The sequence below is a fragment of the Rhinopithecus bieti genome, unplaced genomic scaffold (genome assembly GCF_001698545.2).
Source record: "Rhinopithecus bieti isolate Rb0 unplaced genomic scaffold, ASM169854v2 scaffold_14839, whole genome shotgun sequence".
NCBI lineage: Eukaryota > Metazoa > Chordata > Mammalia > Primates > Cercopithecidae > Rhinopithecus > Rhinopithecus bieti.
In genome coordinates, this window is record NW_016808133.1 from 1,144,459 (window position 1) to 1,166,789 (window position 22,331).

The 22,331-nt window shown below is 40.9% G+C and overlaps 1 protein-coding gene and 1 pseudogene across 2 annotated transcripts in view; one reads left to right on the forward strand and one right to left on the reverse strand.

Annotated features, from left to right (window-relative positions):
* COG2 (component of oligomeric golgi complex 2) overlaps positions 1 to 14,722 on the reverse strand; it is a 103,330-nt gene extending 88,608 nt beyond the window's left edge. Inside the window, exons 1-2 of one of the 2 annotated variants that reach the window (XM_017885595.1) lie at positions 14,639 to 14,722; positions 4,534 to 4,603 (exon numbers count right to left, since the gene is read on the reverse strand). The gene's annotated coding sequence lies outside the window, so the exon portion shown is untranslated. The remainder of the gene's footprint in view (positions 1 to 4,533; positions 4,604 to 14,638) is intronic. The other variant, XM_017885596.1, reaches the window with a different exon arrangement.
* On the forward strand, positions 6,468 to 6,874 carry LOC108537850 (40S ribosomal protein S24 pseudogene; annotated as a pseudogene).
* Positions 14,723 to 22,331: the final 7,609 nt, after the last annotated feature.

Sequence of the window (22,331 nt, forward strand, 5' to 3'; positions counted from 1 at the left end):
TTACTTGCAAGTTCAGAATGTTCACAATCTAGCTGTCTATCTCTTTTCTGTGCTCTAATATATGAGAAGGAGCTGACCAGTACAGCATAAGCACCCATTTGTGAGGTGTAGTGCAATATGGAACACAAAAGGGGAACTGCCTGGCTGAAGCAAGGCACACCACTTCATCTACCATATTATCTGGGCTTGAGTCTGCATTCTGGAGGACAGCTGGAGAGCTCTGACTAATGAGGTCTGCTGTGCAGAGTGACTAAATGAAGTCATTGGAGCCCCTTATGAGGAATTTGAAGATAACTGCTGTCATCGATATTAGCAGTCAGGAGTAGGAGCAGAAGCTGAAGGACACAAATAAAAGGCACTCAACTGAAGCCATAAGGCAGAAGTGTTTATGAGTAAGCAGAAGCCGTAAACTAGAGGGAATTCTGAAGACAGGAGGGAAGGTAATTCACCGCGCAGGAGTGGAGGAAGAAGGGGCAATGGAGCCGAATCACAGCAATGACTGAGCATGAAAGCCAGGCAGGTGCCTGCTGCTGAGAGTGACCCCAAGAGAACCCATGGCTTGAGACAACTCTCCCGGTGCCTGAGTGCCAGCCAGGGTGGCAGCCAACATGGAGACCTTCTTCTCAGCTTCGCTGGGTCTTCCCATACTGGGCTCTGATCTCCTGAGATTGGTAGACTTTGTTTGACCCAAGAGTGCCTATCTGGCACAGAATCTCAAAATTAACTTTAGGGGAACTTATTAGGGTGCCAAAGGTATATTTACCTAAAAAATCAATACCTGCCCACAAACTGGAATTAGCAATGTCTGGCAAAAGATTATAAACTGTTTTGACAAGTTGCAGGTGACTCGCTCTGTGTGTTTGTTCATTGTCTAATATTTGTAGAAAGACATTATAGCAAAGGATTTGTCTGGGGAATCCTACAATCATTTCACTCTGTAATATGCTCCTTGCGATGGAAGGAGGGTATATTTTCTGAGCTGGTTAGCTGAAGGGCTCAAATCATAGCACACATCTGTCACTTCCATGCACTCTCTCTCCTGGATCATATTTATACTCAATTGAAGTCTTCTGCAGCCTTCAGCGGCTGATCACCAATTGAGTGTCTGCCCTCCCAACAGACCGATGTCTAATGTCACAGTACAGGGCACAGGGATTATTTCAGTAAGTTCCTGCACTAAGAGTGGTGTTGGCAACTTTTAGAAACCCACCCCTTCATCCTGGGCAAGACTTCCTATCATGTGGCTAGAAAGAAACATCTATGACATTTATTCTGTGACCTATGTATTACTTTGTATGTTGCCAAACATTCAGCAAGCTAGTGAGTGGTCTGTTTATTTGCAAGCTAGGGCCAATGCTTCTTATCTCTAAAAGCTGAGTACTGCCATTGCCACCATCAACTGGTACAATCTTTTTTTTTTTTTTTTTTGAGACTGAGTCTCCCTCTGTCACTCAAGCTGGAGTGCAATGGCACAATCTTGGCTCACTGCAACCTCTGCCTTCTGGGTTTGAGTGATTCTCCTGCCTCAGCCTCCCAAGCAGCTGGGATTACATACAAATGCCACCATGCCTGGCTAATTTTTTGTATTTTTAGTAGAGACGGGGCTTCACCATTTGGCCAGGCTGGTCTCGAACTCCTGACCTCAGGTGATCTGCCCACCTTGGCTTCCCAAAATGTCGAGATTACAGGCATGAGCCACCACGCCTGCCCAACTGACATAAACTTTTAACAGCTTTCTAAAACAGTCACATATTCTCCTCTTATTTAGCTTCTAAAAAGCATTGTGTATTACTCAGCATTCTAACTAGCAGGAAATAATTTTATTAAAGAGTATCAGGCACCTTAAAGAACACAAGGAGGTCAAAGTCAGGTTTTATGGCTGTGCCCCCAACAGAGCTAGACATACTACATCACAAGGCATTCCAGAGAAACTGCAGTGATACCCCAGCTGTGGGCCTGGAGAGAACCATGGTCATGCTTGCTGTAAGGCTCCAACACTCTGCCTCCATCCTTCTTAGAAACAGGTGTGTGTGGTACCTGTTTCTTCTTTCCCCATTGAAGCTTCATGTGTTCTGATTGACCTAGGACACATGCCCATGCTTAACTATACCAATCTTTGGTAGCGATGACAGTTCTTAGCTTTTAAAGGTAAGAAGCATCAGCCCAAGCTTGCAAATAAATGGACCATTCACTTGCCGGCTGAATGTTTGGCAGCCTACAGAATGATACATGGGTCATGGAATAAATATGTCATAGATGTTTCTTTCCAGCCACATGATAAGAAGTCTTGCCCATCATGAGGAGGTGGGTTTCCAAAAGTTGCCAAGGAAGGATGGCAAAGAACATTTCTGGTTCCTACTTTGGGGAAGCAAGGCAAAACAGGGGAGATTCTTCAACATAGGAAGAATGGCCAGGAGATGCTGAGCAGTCAAAAATTATAACAAATGTAACTGTCACCAGATGACCAGAAGCATCATTTTAATGTCTTCGTATGGATATTATTTAACTTCTAAAAATTACAGAAAATTGCTAATTGTAGACTCACAGGAGATCTGATAACAGAGCACCTTTTAGACTTCTCTAACCAGTGATGTTGGTTGACTTACCATGTGAAAGAGTCTTCTGAAATAGCTGTCCAGCTCAATTGCAATACAGTTTCTCGGTTATTTCATAACCTGTTTGAAGCAGAGCTCAAAGCTCTCTACTCATTGGTGATTGCATAATTGTTTTAGTTCGTTTGTTAAACATAATTGTTTTGCCTTACTTCTGTCCTCCTCCTTTGATATATACTCTGCAACTAGATCCCTAATGAATATGATTAGTGCTTCCCATGCTGTGCAAGGGATAGAGGCTGTGATGTTGTTAAGTTGAAGACATGTCTCCATTTCATGTTTCAGGGACTTAAACACTCAGGGACCAAGTTAACAGAAGAGTTCTTCAATTGCTTTATTTGAACAAATTTTGCCTGTCATCATGCTGAAGGGGAGCTAGACAATAGGGAGGAAGGCAGAGGACACAGAACAGGCAGGGTATATCGTGTATATTGTGTTAACCTACCAGTTCCCTGAGTCACCCACCAACCCTGAAGCTAACAATAAATGTTTAAACACAGATGCTATGGTTTAAATGTGTCCCGCAAAAAGCATATGTTGGAAATGTAATTCCTAGTGCAACAGTGTTGGGGTCTAATGAGAGGTGACTAGGCCATCAGAGCTCTGCCCTTATGGATTAATGTCATTATTATGGGAGTGGGTTCATTATTACACATTTTTGTTTGTTTTGTGCTGCTATAAAAGTCTACCACAGATGGTAATTTATAAAGAAATTTATTTCTCACAGTTCTGGAGGCTGGGAAGTCCAATAACAGGGTGCCATTATCTGGTGATGGCCTTCCTGCACATGATGGAAGTCACCACATGGGTGAGAGAAAGGAGAAAGGGGGCCAAACTCAGCCTTTTATCAGGAACCTACTCCCACAATAACTAACCCACTCCTTCAATAATAACATTAATCCATTCATGAGTGCAGAGCCCTGGTGACCTAAAGACCCCGCCTCTCAACACTGTTGCATTGGAAGTTAAGTTTCCCACACATGAAGTTTGGGGGACACATTCAAACCACAGCATTGTGGGAGTGGGTTTATTATAAAAGGATGAATTTGACCCTGACAAGGATGAGTGTGTGCCTCTTTCTCTCTCTCCCCCTCTTTGCCCTTCTGCCTTGTACCATGGTATGATGCAGCAACAAGGACCTCACCAGATACCAATGACTCGATCTTAGACTTCCCAGTTACCAGGACTGTGAGAAATACATTTCTGTTCATTATAAATTACCCATTCCATGGCATTCTGTTACAGCAGCACAAGATAGAGTAAGACAACAGACATCCCAGTATAAATGTGGAAGACAGAGTCTTGGAAACAACAAGTCAGAACATATTCTTGTGAAGAGTAGTTACCTATAGTGATCCCTTGTGAATTTTAGACATCATTCTTCTAGAGATCTCAGAGTGTTTTATAGACACTATCTTATCCACCCCTGTAATATCATCTATAAGATAGTTATTCCCAAGCCTGGAAGAACTAAAGAACATTAGATGCATGCACTCTTAGATATCAGAGGAGGTGCCAGTGAATCATCACCTTTTCCGGGCTCTAACCTCTACTGAGAATAGATACCAACAAAATTCAGTTAAATGTGTCAGGTATTTAGGGCTAGGTAGGTCAGTACAGCTTAGACCCAAGACCGAAAGGGAATGCCTTACTTCCTGCCCCTCTGAATTGAAAACTGGTGCCCAGTGAAGAGTCTACATGGCCTAACCCACTTTGCCTATCCCAAATATATAAAGATTTTGCCGTATGCTTTTTAAAGAGGTTTTATAATTTTAGCTTTTGTGTGTAAGCCCATATTCCATTTCTAGATAGTTTTTGGATGTGATATGAGGTAGAAGTGATGATTCATTTTTTCTTATATATATCTGGTGATAGAAGTGCTTCTGAGCCAGTGACAGAGTAGAGCTGGGCTGGGTCTTACCAACGCATTTCCAACAACAATCCTGAACTGCTTGTTTTCTGAGGAAGCGGATGGTAAATGATCCAAGGAGCTGAAAGAAAATCCCCAAATTTAGCAATACTGTCTGCTGGATTTCTAGTTAGTTTTATTTGAAGTTCATACATTTTACCCTCCCTTAACTTTTTTTCTTATAGCATGGATTCTGTTGAACCTCCCTTAACATAGATAGATAGATAGATAGATAGATAGATAGATAGATAGATAGACAGACATATAGATAGATAAAATCAATTCACTTGTTTAAATGAATCCTGAAAAATATTATAAGACAATAAGTTAAACCACTTGCAAGAGTTTTGTTAGGTACTGATCTTTTGTTCCTAACCCTGTTCCCAGAAAAAATTCCTATTTTTGTGGGCAAAAATAGACCAGACACCTTTTCCCCACCCCATGGTGCAATGGAGTGCACAGAAGTCATGTTCAAATAAATCGTATAACTTAGATGTTACAGAGAACAAAACCATCATGAAGTAGATGAACTGTTGGAAACAGGTGCTCTGACTCAGCCTTTGCATCTTTGACTTATACATGTTTGTACAGTTGTACATTTCTGATTATTATAATTTTGTCTATCAGATTAGTTATAAAATTTCACCCAAGGAGCAGAGGTTTGTTGTTGTTGTTTTATGAAGAGTCCCAAAATTCTGCTTTAAAAATAAAACAGGACTCCAAATGCATACGGCAACATTTATTCTTCACACGGGGCATATACACAGCATGTACATGTGAAGTAGGTACACATGAAACCTCAACAATTACTACAAGGTACAAAATTAAGCACAGAATGGATGGAATCATTAACAAGTGCTATGGGACTACAGAGGATACTGAGACTATGGTGTTCTAGGGTGGTCAGGGAAAGCTTCCGGAGGATTTAGGCCTGATGCAGTCATTTAAGTTATGAAGAAGTCACCTCAGAAGGATCAGTGTGGGCAAGGGCATAGAAAAGGAGTTGAGTATCATATGGTGGGACGGCAACTAGGCTTTCGATGGAACCATGAGCAACATGGTCGAGGTAGCCAGGATTCAGGAAGCCTCCTATCCCTATGGGATAGTTCCCTGAATAAGATATCACAATTATAAGACATGTGATTACTTTATATACCACTAACTAGAGATTTTTACCAATTAAACTATGACATACCTTTGATTATAAGATGCATCCCAATTTCAAAGATGTTAGAATGTGTATGGGGAGGCATAAAAACATGGCTGGGTGTGGCAGCAAGCCGCCAAAATGACCACAAACATCCCTCTGTCCTTGTGTGAACCCCCTTCCATAGTACCCTCCCAGATCTGTGTGACCAATAGGATATGGCAGAAATGAGGATGTATGAATTCCAAGATTAAGGTCAAAAGACACTGCAGCTCCTGTTCTGTTCTCTCTCTCTCTCATCATTGGCTTTTGAGGATACCCAGGCAACCTGTAGAGAGAGTCTCATGTGATGAGGAACTGAGGCCCTGCAAAGAATGGAGACTTGCCAATAATCGCACAAATGAACTTGAAAGTGAATTGTCCAGCCTTCAGATGACTTCAGTCCCAGCTGAGAGTTTGATAGCAACCTCATGAGAGACCCTGAGAGAGAACCACCCAACTAAGCTGCCTATAAATTTCTGACCCTCAGAAGCTGTGTGTAATAATAATAATTACTTAAATATTTCTTATTTTGAGCTGCTAGTTTGGGGGTAATTTGTTACATAGCCATAGATAGAATTAATGAATACCACATATAATGTGTTGTGTGTGTGTGTGTGTGTGTGTGTGTGTGTATACACACACACATACTAGGTAAGTGTCAATCTGGGGCTCAGAAACAGATAGACTCATCTGATTTAAAGCATCCTCCTGAGTTTTCCTCCCTGGCTGCCTGGCTGTCTGCAGATCACCTGCCATCATGAATGACACAGTAACTATCTGGACCAGGAAACTCATGACCAACCAAATACTTCAAAGGAAACAAATGGTCATAGATATTCTTAACACTGGGAAGGCAACAGTACCTAAGACAGAAATTCTGGAAAAATTAGTCAAAATATACAAGACCACACTGGATGTCATCTTTGTATTTGGATTCAGAACTTATTTTGGTGGTGGCAAGATATCTGACTTTGGTGTGATTTATGATTTTTTTGGATTATGTAAAGAATCATGAACCCAAACATAGACTTGCAAGACATGGCCTGCCTCCATGAGAGGAAAAAGACCTCAAGAAAGTAGTGAGAAGAATGCAAGAATAGAATGAAGAAACTTAGGGGGTTGGCAAAGGCCAATGTTGGTGCTGGCAGAAAGCCAAAGGAGTAAAGAGGCTGTAATGATGTTATCTGCAGACATTGTGTGGATTAATAAACTAAAAAGTTGCAAGTGAAAGAAAGGCATCCTACTGCTTCCACTTAGACCTTGAAATGCCCCAGAATCAGGTGTAGAGATTAGAAATAGGTGATCACAGTGGGACTCAGGTGGTGGATGACACAATTGCAAATGAGGATGGTTTACGGAAGCAAGACTGGAACGTACTGAGCCAAATCAAAGAGCCTTAATAACAGAGACAGCTATCTGCCTTTGTCCTGAAACACTTCCTCTTCTTAAGGAGCCAACTTGAGAACAAAACCCCACTATATTTTACAGAAAGAATTAAGCGGAAATACTTGTACAAAGTGGGAAGCTCAAGGGTAGGTGTGGATTCAGGCATTTATAGAACACCAGGACTTTGGGAAGATATAAATTAGTGCTCACTCCCAGAGGACCCTGCCAGCCAAGCTAAGTTATTTTGACTTTATTATACAAGCAGAAGGCAGCCACAACTGATTTGAGACAGGAGAATTGGTACTAATAACAATGTTTGGAAGATTAAACTGGCCATGTCATGTAATATGACTTTGATTGAGAGAAGCTTTGAAAGCCATGGCTAGTTTCCAATGTGAGGCTATTATTAATAGTTTAGACCTAGAGAATCCAACCTTTCTCATCCCTCTGGCCACTTGCCTAGCTCAGGGTCAAAGGTGAGACTAACATCTCCGTTCTCAAACGCCCCCACATTTAGAAAACCCTCTTCCCATAGCCACTCACTTCTCACAAAAGTTCTTCTGTAGAAACATCCTAGAGATTGGAGTCTATCTGAGCTAATACTGTGCCGTCATGCTGATGCTGCAGTCTCACCAATGTACCTTAATGCAGTGGTTTCCCTGGGGTTCTTTGTCCTACATCCAAGAAAATTAAGGAATGCAGATGTAAGGGTGGGGTTGGAGTCAATGTTTAATAAGCGAAAAAGAAAGCGTTCTGCAGCAGAGAGGGGAGTCCAAGTGGATTGCCGGGTTACAGCTGAATTTAAAAGCTTTTTGTAAGAAACTGCTCTCTTCCCTGTAACTGTTTGAGTAACTTTTCTTACCAGTAAAGCTGTCTGTGCAATTCTTCTCTTATGCAGCTGTGGGTATGTCTCTAGGCAAACACAAAGCTCTGCTTCTCTTGTTTGTATAACGATGGGTTTGTTTTAGGTAAGCCCCCTTCCTCCCTGTGCAAGTTCCCACCGTGTATGTGCCTGCAAAGGGGAGGAAAGTTTTTCCTAGGAGCTCACTAATTGTACAAAGAACAAAGAGCCTTTGTGCTGGACCCCGTTTGCTTATCTGTTTGCAGGTGCAGACTGAGTCTTTTTCCCAGGTTATTTTATTTTTGCCTGTTACTGTGACTTTTCAGGCAGGCCACTTCTGCAGTCTGAATTTTTCCCAAATGATTTTCCTTTCTTTGTCCCTCACTGAGAACAGGGCCAAAGGGGTGCTGGACTGTGGGAGATGCTAAGGTGTGTGCAGAGACCTTGAAGAGGAAGGACAGACAGGGCATCTTTCCCCAGTGTGTGCAAGGAGGTTCACAACAGCTGATGTTTAGATGGGAGCCTCGGACCTGCAAAAACAAAAGAAAGAAAAGCTCCCTATTGTTTATTCATCTAATAAGCTGAGAGAGACTCTAACGGTCATCAAATTCAATTCATAATTTTGAAAATAAGGCCTTGAGCCCACCTAGTGGTCTCTTGCCTTCCAGGCCAGTCTGGTGGCACCTGCTGTTTACCTCTTGTTCTCCTCAAAGGAAGGAAGCTCAGTGTCTACCTGTCTCTGAGGGGAGCCATCCATACATGGGGGAGTGACTTAGCATAGGGTTCTTTGGAAAGGAGATGCTCACTCGGGTGTTTTTGCTTATTTTTTGGTAAGTTAAGAGAACTTCGTTCTGGTACCTACCACTTTCACTAGGCAAAAATCATGTTTACATCTGGGTGAAAGAGAAAAGGATTCCTGCTTAGTTTCCTTTTTGTGTCTGCACTTAGGGAAAAGTTAGTAGATAAACTCTACCTATTTTTTTAAAATAAGGCCAATTTAAGAGTGTCAAAGGATTCATGTTATTTAGTCAGGATTATTTGTTTTTACTCCTATACTTGTTCGACACTAGTATAGACTTATTCACCTTCACTTGGAAATTTTATAATTCTAACCCAAGGGAAAGAACCCTTCTTTCATTTCTGTAATCCATTTCCTTCTTCACATGTCTTTTTATCTCTTTTTTTCAGAAAGTCACACGCTTGACTTGTAACACTTCATGCTACCTGAGAAGAAAGGAAAAGTCACTTTGTGCTTGACTCGCATAAGATGACTGAAATACCTGTTCATAAGATTAATAGCAGAGCATTATTTACCAACCTGTGCATCTTATTAAACATCATTTTCTTCTCTTTATGTTTCACAAAAACAAGCTCTGCAGGAATCTCTTTTGGCAATATTGCAATCTAGTTAGCCAAATCATCCTTCCTGCTGAAAATAACTAAAAAGTTTGAAAATCAGAGCTTTCTTAAAAGCACTGATGAGCTGGCAAGAAACCAAGAAACACACAGGGCAAAATCTGAGGGCAAGTGGGAACTGAGAGAAGCGAACAGAGTTAGCTTTTAGCCTGGGGACATTTGCCAAGCTTGATTCTGAGCTTCAGCTTTCTTTGCCTCTGGGAGCACCAGAGGCAGGAGGCAAAGCATGGGGCAGCCAAAGTGGGACATCCTGGGAGACCCTCTTTCCTCAAATATGGTACCCTGAAGAACCCCACCCTTAGTGTAGGCCTGGCGTGGAAACACATTGTAAACCAAAAGAAAATTCTAGGTCCCCCAACTGACTGAATGAACCCTCCACCCTTGGACAAGGGAATCCCAAAGAAACCTGAAAAACTAGTTCAGGCTATGATGGGAAGAGAGGTCAGATGTGTTATACCCTTCCCTTTGGAATTTAGGCACAACTGACCAAAATTATCATTAAAACAGAGATCATAAGACGGACAAAACAGACTTTTTGTGGCAATAAGATACGAAATTCTGATCTGACTCTGGTATAGCAACACATGACAATAGGCCCTAAAGGAAATGAAAATATTTTGCCCCAAAGTATATTTCTTTGCATATTTTGAAATGGTCCTGCCAAGCCTTCTTTTGTGGGGGAAATCTGCATTTTGTAGAGAAGCTCCTTCCCTTTCTAGGTCTTTTCCTGATCAAAAAGAGATTTAACTGAGAATCTGACACCTTTTCAGATCCAAAAGGAGACATTTACCACTTATTCTTTCTGAAACCTGCCACCTGGAGGCTTTATCTACGTAACAAGAACCTTGGCCTATACCACGCTCCTTATCTTAACTCAAGCATTTCTTTCTGCTGACTTCAACTCTCTAGGCAGAGCTTAGCTCTTTCAACCAATTGCCAATCAGAGAATCTTTGAATCCACCTATGACCTGTAAGTTCCCACTTTGAGATGTCCCACCTTTCTGGGCCAAACCAATGTATACCTTGAATGTATTAATTTATGTCTTTGTCTATAACTTCTGTCTCCCTAAAATGTATAAAACCAAGCTGTAACCAAACCACCTTGAGCATGTGTTCTCAGGACTTTTGGAGGCTGTGCTATGGGCCATGGTCACTCATATTTGACTCAGAATAAACCTCTTTAAATATTGTATAGAGTTTGGCTTTCATTCCAGCAGCAATACCCACGTCCCCCATTACCACACTATAGCATTGCAAGGAAAATTGCCCAGTTCCCTGGTGCAGAACAGAGCTGGGAAAACCCACCTCTGCAAAGTTGTACCACACACACCTATGGGGCAGGGCAAACCCCAAAAGTGGGGCTCAGCTCAGGAAGCCACATGGGTCCTTGACTCCACGCAGGACAGAATTCAAAAGCAAGCTGATGAAGTGAAAGCAAGTTTATAAAGAAAGCAAAGGAATGAAAGTGTGGCTGCATTGTAGGCAGAGCAACCCACATAGGCTGCTGATTGGCTATTTTTTTGGTTATTTCTTGATGACTTAATAAAGCTGCAGTGGATAATTCATGAGTTTTCCAGGGAAAGGGTGAGGATTTCCCAGAACTGAGGGTTCTTTTTCTTTTAGAACATATGAGGTAATTTATTTGCTTTGGTGTTTGTAAATTGTCAAGGCATTGGTGGGAGTGTCTGTTAGCATGCTAATATATTACAATTAATGTATCATGAGCAGTGAGGTCACTTTTGTCACCATCTTGGTTTTGATGGGTTTTGGTTGGCTTCTTTTTTGCACCTTGTCTTATAAGCAGGGTCCTGCAAAACAAGTCCTGCTTAATTCCTGTCTCACTTGCAGCACAGATTCAAACTATCTAGTTAAAACAACAACAATAATAACAACACACTCAGGGTAAAAATTTAGCTTCAAGGGACACTGGACTGGTGATTTTCCAGGCATCTGACAAAAGTAAGTATAAATCCTTTAGGAAAGAATCTGCCCTAATTTCAGACATCAAAGAATTTCCTCAAATAAATTTCCAAGGAAAACAAGTAGCTCACAGAAAAATATAATAAACATTTAAGGAAACAAGGTACTGTGAGGTGAATAAGCATAAACAACAAACAATAGAAACCGACCTGCAAAGACCTTAGATACTGGAATTATCAGACACAGAATTAAAATTCTTTTAATGTTAAAAAAATAGACAAACTTTAATGTCTAAAGAGATTTCAAAGAGAATGAAGTAGAATGTCTAGAAATAAATGTAATAATTGAAATAAAAATCTGCATCAATGAATTTGACACCACCAATGTTAGACATGACTAAAGAGAGAATCGCTGAAGAGGAGTATAGCTCTTGATTTACACAAAATACCTCATAGAAAGGGAAAGCCATGGAACATTTGAAAGCAAAGTTATGAAGCAAGAAATGTAGAATAATAAAGTTTAATATGGGTGTAACAAATCTTTCAGAAGCGAAGAAAAGAAATAATAAGACCGACATAATATTTGATAAGATAATAGCTGAACATTTTCACAAGCTTTCAAAAGATAGAAATCCACATACAGTAAGTCTGAAAAGTACTTAGCATAGTGGAACTGCAGAATAACAATCACAAAGAGATCTGAAAAGGAATCAGAGAAAAGAGAGAGTGCCTTCAAAGGAGCAGCAATACATTCAATAGGTCTCAACAGCAACAATAGAAGTGGGATGACAGCAAAGTTGTGTTTTCAAGAGTACTAAGAGAAAAGTGCACATACACACACACATACACACACATCCCTCCAGCTAAAATATGTTTTAAGAACGTATTGTGATTCATAATAAAAAATGCATATTTTAGTCTTTTTCCCTATTTCCTGGCACAGCGCTCCTAAAGCCCTTGTAATTTCCTCAGCTGTTGGGGTGCTAGTAACATCCTTTGCTCTAATACTTGGTCTTTGACCCCAATTTCTGACACAGAACTCCTAATCCCTTGAAATTTCTTGGGTGATAAAGCATCTTTTGTTTTAGTGAGGTGACTCCCAGTGGGCTCCTGGTTGGGGGCTGGTCACCAGAAGACCAAGCTGTGATTAGAAGCTTGGAATTGTCAGTCCCACCCCCACCACCTCATCCTTTGGGATGGGAAGAGGATCTGGAGCTTAAGTTTGTAAGCAATCATTCCTATGTGATGAAGTCTTCATAAAAATCCCTGAACTATAGGTAATACAGAGCTTCTGGGTTGATGACTACATGCGTGTGTCAGTAGGGTGGCACACCCCAATTCTTTCAGACCCTGCCATATGTACTCCATCATCTGGCTGTTCATCTGTATCCCTTATAATAAACTGGTAAACACAGGTGTTTCCTAAGTTCTGTGAGCCAATTTAGCAAATAATTGACTGCAAGGAGGGGATGATGGGAACCTCCAATTTATAGCCAGTTGGTCAGGAGCATGGATGAATGGATGACACCACCTGGACTTTTGAGTAGCATCTGAAGTGGGAGTAGTCTTGTAGGACTTTTAACTTGTGGGGTCTGACACTAATTCCAGGTAGATGGTGTCAGAATGCAGTTGAATTTAGGACACTCACTTGTCCTAAATTTAAAAACAAAACAAAAACAAAAGCAAACACAAAAAAACAAAACAAAACAAAACCCACATACCTGGTCACAGAAGTGTTGGGTATGAGTTTAGAGGAAAAGAGTTTGTTTTTCCTATATTCAAGAGGTGAAGGCTAAATAAAGACATTTTTAGACTACAAAATTCGATATCACTTTAGAGAATTAAGGGAAATTCTAAAGGATGTTCTTTAAGTAGAAGGAAGATGATATTAGACAGGAATTCAGAGATGCAACGATCTCCTAAATTACCCTGTGAGGGATTTCCTAATACTATATCCATTTCACTGATTAGGACACTAAGGTTTGGTTGAGTTAGATCATTAACTCACACAAAGCAGGGGTTAATGCATGCCCGGGCTGTCTGATGTCCAGGCCCATACTGCCTGCCCAGAATGTGTGTAAGACAGTCACAGGGCTGAGCAGATTGAGAATGTAGGCAATAGGACTTGACTGACTCCAGTGAGCCTTTTCATAGGAGCAGGAGGTGATAACCGCCCCCACCCTCTGCTTTTTTTTTTTTTTTTTTTAAAGAGACAGGGATTCATTATGTTGCCCAGGCTGATCTCAAACTCCTGGCCTCAAGCGATCCTCCCATTTCAGCCTCCTAAAGTAGCTAGGATTAGAGTTGTGAGCCACCATACTTGGCCAAGAGGTGATAAACCTTTTTACCTGGTTCTTCATGGCTTTATCTGCTGGTGCAAGTGGGGAAGAATGCCACATACCTAGTCATTGATATTTAATATTGATACAATATAATGCCTACTCTTATACCAGCACCATTTCCTCATGCTTTGGTACTCTCTGCCTATTTTGGGACAGGCCTATCCAGAAACAGCTGGTGAAGTTCTTAGGTTCTTTCACTTGAGCAGACCTGTGATAGGCATATCAACACCAAGGCCAGACACGGACCCAACTTGGGTCTAATCTCTTGCCAAGATACTGACCTCATTGGCACTGGATGGTCAGGTGTTGTTCCAAGAATGGCTTTTTAATCACTGTCCTTAGGGGAAGCATATGAGAACCAGGGAGAGATGTGGGCCTCTTTCTAAGACCTTACAACCAAGACATATATCCGTGTGAAATACAAGTTTGAATATGTTCTGACACCTTCGAATACTTATTTTGTTGTTTCTGATGAAATTAGCCCTAAACCATTGATTCCCCGACATTATTACCTAACAGCCTCTTGCCTGGCACTCAAGGAATCTGGCAGAATTTTTCCTTTACATATTGAGTCACTGAAACCAAAACTTTTGCTTATCCTACTGTCTAGTAGTCATCAACACAGACTGTCTGCTAAGTGGAGTTGAACTATTTTACTACAAGGTAATGATGCCTTGAGTCATGTACCTTGTACAAGAAAAGAGTCTGAAGGAAAATCTTTTTATTATTATTGAGCCTAGTTCAAAAGGTTTGACCCCATTAATCATTACCCAGACCTATTGTTTTTCTGTATTTTATATTTTAGGCTTATGTTTTTAGACCCAAACTTGGGGTTCTTCAACCCCCCTTTTTTCTGTATTCTCCTTTACTTCCTCTCAATTCAAATTATGGCTATGTGTTTCTTAGCTAGCTGAAGAATTATTATCTTTCGTGTGTCTGTTTTCCAGACTTATGTATGAGCATTCATTTACTAATTCATTCAGTCATTCATTAACTCATTCACTCAATAGCTATTACCGAATACCTTCTATGGTCGGACACTGGGACAGGATTAACGTAGACACAGTCTTTGCCCTCAAGAACCTCGTATGCCACTGCAGGGGACAGATCTGTAAGTCATGATAAGACAATGACAGAAGTTCTAAATGGAATGTATGTGTTGGTACTAACAACACAAAGAGAAAACTGTACCCAACTCTTCGAAGACATGTCGGCGTGTGCCTTGCTGAAACAGGTGACATTTAAGTCAAATCTCGAAAAAGGAGCACGCTGAGGTTCATTTCATGACACCAGACTGCCTCTCAAGTGAGAATAGAATAAAAAATGTCCATCTGATTCTGAAACTGTAAAGATACTGATGACCTTCGCAAGCGAGGTGGAGTGGAGCCAAGTGGGAGAGCTGAGTAGCTGTGAAGGTGATGATTGTGGGAAACCATTCACAACTACTGATTGGGAATGAAAGGAGAGAGATGGGTCATAGCTACTTATGAATGAGACAGGGTTGTGGATTTCTTAAGTTGGGAGGTGGGAGCGTTTTAGCAAAGGAAACAGTAGAAAGGAATAAAAAAAATACAGTAACTTCATCTCTGGGAGAATCCTCTCTCAGTTTCTACAAAATTATTTATCTACTCTTCATCCTTTCTTTCTTTCTTTTTTTTTTTGAGACCAAGTTTCACTCTTGTCACCCAGGCTGTAGTGCAATGGCACAATCTCAGCTCAATGCAACCTCCGCCTCCTGGATTCAAACGATTCCCCTGCCTCAGTCTCCCGAGTAGCTGGGATTACAGGTGCCCACCACCATGCCCAGCTAATTTTTGTATATTTAGTAGAGATGGGGTTTCACCATGTTGACCAGGCTGGTCTTGAACCTCTGACCTCAGGTGATCCACCCGTCTCAGTCTCCCAAAGTGCTGGGATTATAGGTGTGAGCCACCATGCCCGGCCCCATTCCTTCTTTTTGATCTTGTCATTTCTCTTACTTGGTTCTATTATTTCATTTCATTACCCTTCCTTGTTACCAGTTTGAAGATTATTATATGCACTATGCTTTGCCACTGTCTTCTCAATATAAGTCTTAAGACCTAAAAACCCATGAATACATTACACTAAGTCAAGCTACATCCAAATCAAAGTACCCTAAGATTTACATATATTTGAGAAGTAAGCTCTTTATTTATGTAAGTATTCTAGCACCCTTAAGGAAGCAAAGTGCCAATGTGCCTGAAGAATCTTTGGGAGCCTGCCAACCAACACTGATTCAGCTTCTACCATGAGGAAAACATGGACCAGAGGCTGTGAGAAGACCCCAAATGTGAAACAGTGTCCTAGGCTCCATCCTTGAGGGTCATGTAATATCCATCTTGCAAAGCTTGATGTTTCCTGCTAAAACAGGTTTATGCAAGACACTTAAACCTTAAAAAATTGAAAGATAAGAGTCCATTTAGTTGCATAACAAAATGTCAACTGAACACAGAAAATTATTATGCCCTTTGGCCATCTTAATTCCTGGGGGTCAGGGTATCTTTGGAAATTACCTCCACTTTCTGTCAAGGGCATTGTACAACAAAAATATAAGGATGGAAAGGAGAAATTTTGATTTTTTCCTGTGGTTCACAGATCAGTTACAGCTCCACATTTCAAAATGTCAGACCTGCTTTTACAAAGGCAATTTTGTTTGTAACTACATGAATAATACATAAACACACAGTTACTGGAAAATATTCTAATAATCAAGCCTATTGAATAAAATGTTATGAGTCCCCTTTGACACACACAGCAACCCTACTGTCTCCTCACTTTGGCATATACTTTTCTAGACCTTTTTCTAGACATTTTTGCACATGGATATGTGTAAATTTATTTACACATCTAATTTTAAATGTTAAAAAATATTTTGCATGGTAACATTATTAATCTGCAATTTGAGTTTTTTTCATTTAACAATATAGCTTGAAGAACATAACAATCTTATATATTTTTTGTATTCACTGAATAATATAATCTGAACATGTTGTAATTGATTTATTTAGCCCACCATTAGTGGATATTTAGGTGGTTTCCAACTTTTATTTTATTTTTTGCTATCTAAAAACAGTGCTGAAATGAACATTCTTGGGCATGTACCCTTTTGAACATGTGCAAATATGTGTGTGGAATAGATTCCATTGTTCCTACTTTCCATCATATTCTTCTTTAAGGTGGTGCTCCCTCCCTCCTCCTGCCCAGATTCCCTTGGATTCTGGCTGTGTCTGTGGCCATCCTCTGACTTCTATATGCTTTTTTCCTGATGGCCACACCTGTGGCTTTCTTGGGACTACAGTCCTGAGCCACTTTGCTTACACCAGCAGACAGCCAGAATCGCCTGGGAAATTAGGTTCCTTTGGGGTGGGCCTTAGCAGATGACAGGTGGGACAGGTTATGAAAACCCAGCTCTTTCCCTTGAGTTGGGACATACTTGGAGGTGTAATGTGCATTTCAAAGCTCCTCTGCACCATCAAGTTAAAGCTGGGATTTTGCCTAAAAGTACACTCTCCCTTGACTTCTCTCCCCTTTCTGGCTGCCCCACTCATTCATCAGCACTTCCATAACTCATCACTTGCGTATGAATCCTTGACTCAAGGTCTGCTTCTCATGAATCCAACCAAGTCAGGGACCTCCCTGTATTGAACAAACTTAGTACAGAGTTTCCTCCAGAGAAAGCACTGTCCTTAAAGATTGTCCCTGTCTCCCTTTTGGGAGTTGTATTTGTTTTACCAACTGGGATGGTTAATTTTATCCATCCACTTGACTGGGCCACAGGATGCCCAGATAACTGTTTAAACATTATTTCTGGAAGAGGTTAGCATTTGATTTGGTGAACTGAGAAAAGCAGAGGGCATCATCTAATCCATTGAGGATCTCAATAGAACAAAAAGGTAGAAACAGGTTGAACTAATTCTCCCTGACTGCTTGAGCTGGAACATCCATTTTCTCCTGCTCTCAGCTCTCCTGGTTCTCAGGCTTTTAGAATTGGAATGGAATCTACACCACCAGGTCTCTGGCTTTCAGGCCTTCAAACCATATGACTGGCTTTCCTGGGCCTCCAGCTTGCAGACAGCGGATCATGGGACTTCTCAGTCTCCATAATTGCATGAGTTAATATGTTATAAAAATCTCTTTTTGTATATCTTCCACTGGTGGTCCTTCTCTGTAGAACTCTGACTGTTACACCTACAGTTTAGAATGGAGTTGGATGGTCCTAAGGCTTCTTTAGCCCATTAAGAGCCTATTGTTGTAGAGCCCTTGGGGAGTGGGGTAGGATGGTAGAAGGAAAGAGCAGACATCAAGTCTCTGGCACCGTATCCAGGCAAGAGCCCTGCTGCTTATGTCCCTAAGCTGCCGGTCTTCTAACCTTCTACCTTTGGCTTCAATTAGAGGCAGATAGACGGTCTGGACTACAAATGAGTTCTGGAGACAAAAAAGGGAGAGCCACTGGTCAGTGAGGCTAATGATAATAAAGCCCATTTACTTTCCTTTAGCTGGTTTGCAGGTGGAAGGCAGCCTCTGCTCAATGTTAACTGGATCTTGAATGCAGGCCTGCCTGTCTAACCATCTGCAGTGTGACTTGGTTGCTGCTGTGAGGGAAGCTGCTCACTTTTTCTTGCTTTGCCTCGCTTCCCTGTGCAGTGCCTCTCCACATCCCCTAATAAGAACACGAAGAAGGTGTTTGCCTGCTGCTTTCTGCCAGCTCAGTGCTGCTGCAATAGAGCAGAAGCTTGGACCCAGATCTTCCGTCCTCCATTATAACCCTCTCGATAGTACTTACCATCACCCCTTGGTTGAAAGTAGAGCTGAAGAAACCCATTCTACACACACTTGCGCATGTTCAACAGGGTATTTGCACAGGAACTCTCACTTCGGCATTGCTATGATCCTGAAGATGTGGCTGTACTTCTAGTTTTACGGCCAGGACCGATTATGCAGCAATGTTTAGCCACCCATGATGATTACCAGAGAGCAGTTCAGGGGCAGCTTATGACGGGCAGATGGGGTGGGGAAAGAAAGGAATGTATAAAATTGGCTCCAGGATAAAATCAGGGTCACACTGGTGAAGCTTGGAGAGATAACATAGCTGGCTTCCATCCCATTTCTATGACAACTTCCTACAAATTTCTGGAACGAATGCTGGAGAACACAGTAAAACTGAAGCTCCACCGGGATGGACTAAAAGATGGAGAGAGGATCATGATTATCACGGTGGGGAGTTCTTCCACAGTCCTAAATTCTCATTTGACCTACAGATATTATCTTTAAAACTACTTGTTTTAATTTATTTAAAATTCACTTTTAGTAGCTAAGCTGTTTGTTTGTATAGTTACCTTCCCATTCTTTGTCCTCTACATTCTAGGATAGAACATGTCGTCCATGTGAAATTATAAACTTTAAAACCCTGATAGCCCCTGATCATGTTGGTAACCCTGAGCAAGTCACTTAGGCTCTGTCCACCCCACTCGTTACCTCCACCTATCTTCCTCCAAACTGTCACATGGAGTAACTATTATATCTTCAAAGGACAGATCTTTTGAAGATTATGCTGTTGCATCTGAAACTTGTGAAGCCTACCAAACATGCCTAAAAGTTGTTAATTTCTTAGAAAGATTTGCAAGTTAAAACCAAAAAAGAATACCCATTAATACAAGACTGACTTTTAAAATTTGTATTTTATTTTTAGAAACAGGGTCTTGCTCTGTGGCCCAGTACAGAGTGCAGTGATGCAATCATGCAGCCTTAAACTCCTGCAGCTCACTGCAGCCTTAAACTCCTGGGTTCCAGTGATCCTCCCATCTGAAGGCTGACTTTTTAATCATAGAAATGTTAAATGTGCACCTAAATATTTTAGTTTTTTTTTTTCCTGAATCCACATATCTTCAGCTCACAGAAAAAGTCCTTATGGCCGGGTGTGGTGGCTCACACCTGTAACCCCAGCACTTTGGGAGGCCGTGGTGGGCAGATCACCTGAGGTTGGGAGTTCGAGACCAGCCTGACCAACATAGAGAAACCCGTCTCTAATAAAAATACAAAATTAGCGGGGCATTGTGGCGCATGCCTGTAATCCCTGCTACCTGGGAGGCTGCGGCAGGAGAATTGCTTGAACCCAGGAGGCGGAGGTTGCAGTAAGCCGAGATCACGCCATTGCACTCCAGCCTGGGCAACAAGAGCAAAACTCCACCTAAAAACAAAAAGAAGAAGAAAAAAAGTCCTCACATAAAATCATTCAAAATGCCATATTCTGGCATTGCTTCCAAAGGTTTGAATGTCAAATAGATCATAAGTGGGTTAAACTGTATTTAAAGAATGAGCTGTGTGATCTTGGGAAAGAACTTAGGACAGGTTGGCATATATTAAGAATATGAAGACATGGAATATAATAATACATGAAGATACTCTCACATCTTTTCATCTATAGGCGCAATGACATCAGCAATATTAGCCTGCTTGCATGGGTCAGATTGGAAGCACCTGTAAGTCTGTACTAAGTGCAGCTTTTAAAACTCTGGCATATCCGTGGATAAAAGGCATGCTATAAATAACATTATTACATAGGTAAATTGTATGCTTTTTGCAATATTTAAATGATTCAAGTGAGTGACTTTGTAATGGAAAGCACCATTATGCAGAATTGTGCCTGGCGAAGGTAATTGCAGTAACATTGCTGTGGTCTGAAGGAGAATGAATGAGCACTCATCTGCGAACCTCCTTTTCCGTCCTGGCACCCTCAGTGCCTTGATGTGGACAATGAAACTGTTGCTTTATTTTCTTGCACCAGTTCTAACATTTAGGAATTGTAACAACATCGTCCCTTTATTTAAACAGATATTTGAAATCCAAATTATCTGAATTTACGAATTTATTAATAATTATGATCCATGACAGTACTGAGGGAGCTCTTTTATTTAAGAAAACAAGTGGTCGTAGCTGGGCACAGTGGCTCACACCAGTAGTCCCAGCTACTTGGGAGGCTGATATGGGAGGATCCTTTGAGCCCATGGGTTCGAGTCCAACCTGGGCAACATAGTGAGACTCTGTCTTTCTGAAAACAAAAAACAAACTCCATGGTGTGATATAAATATTTGATATCCCTTTTGATAACAGTTGTATTGTTAGTTCCCTAAAGTCTAGTGAATCTGATTAAGAGCGATTTAAAGCAAATATGAGCAAGAAAGGGGAAACCTAGGTGAACGCAATTATCACTGAAGACAGCGGCTCTGGCAAGGAAAAGGGTATCTGGTGATTCACATGAGCCTGCGGTGAGGAAGGGAGCGAGGCATAAGACATGACCTTGGACATTTATACTCCATCGTGTAGAATATGCAGAGTAAATCAAGGGAATCTGAGTTATAAGCTGGAGTGGGAAATCTACTTATCACAGAGATTTGGAAGATATTGCTTAAAATGGAATCCAGAGATGGAGAAGCTTGTTCTACACAAAAGAAGCAGACAGTTAAGTAGCAAGGTTGGGTTCTATAGTACATCTGAATATCCACAAACCTGCCAGCAGAAATCTTGGTGGAGCATAGGGGTAAGGATTGAAGAAAAAATGATAAAAACAATACCCTATGGACATGTGCTATAGGCCACTCGATCTGTTAGAGGGAATAGGTAATAAAGTTCCAGTGCAAATATTTTCTAGCTCACCGTCCTTAAGCTGAAGCTACAGTATCCAGAAAGCTCTAAAAGGTTTTTTCATGAATTATTTGGCAGCAAAGTCTGACCTGATATGAAACTGTTTAGAGTCTTTTTTGTTGTTGGGGGTGCTTGTTTCTGTAACTTTTAATTAAACAAAGTGCACACACATGGGAGAAGACATTAGGAAATACAGATCAGAGTAGAAAATGAAAATCACCTATGGTTCCACTATGTAGTTACAAAAATGATTCGTGCTTTGTTGTGTCTCCTGTCAGACTTTCATAGCTTTCCACCTACCTACTTACCTGCCCACCTACCTACTTACCTATACACCTACCTACTTACCTGCCCACCTACCTACTTACCTATACACCTACCTACTTACCTGCACACCTACCTACTTATCCACACATCTGCCTACTTATCTGCATATCTACCTACTTACCTGCATACCTGCCTACTTACCTGCCCACCTACCTACTTACCTACACACCAAAAAAAACCTACTTATCCACACACCTACCTACTTACCTGCCCACCTACCTACCTACTTACCTGCATACTTACCACTTGCTTACCACGGCTACCATCCACCTATCTATAATTCCTAGACATGTAAATCTGCCTATACAATATGTAGCTATTTTTACAAAGGCCAGAGTATACCATTGTATACAGCACATTGTTTAATGAACTGCTTTCTTTTTCATTAAGTAACAGATCACAAACAGCTTTTTATGAAATTTACTACACATTTTTTTCATTATATAAAATGACTGCTTTTATGGGAATATACCTTATTTATGTAATCAAACCCAATTTTATAACATTTCATATTTTTGTATTTTTCACTATCAAAAGCAATGCTGTGATGAACATACTAGTAACTAGATCTATGCAAATAATTATAATTATTTCCTTAGTATGAACTTCCAATTGTAAGATTGCAAGTCAAAAGATATTTTGCTAATTATTTTATAAATTTACCAATTAATGCTCCAAAAAGTTTGTACTAATATGTAATCACCCCTCCAACATCTTATCACACTACC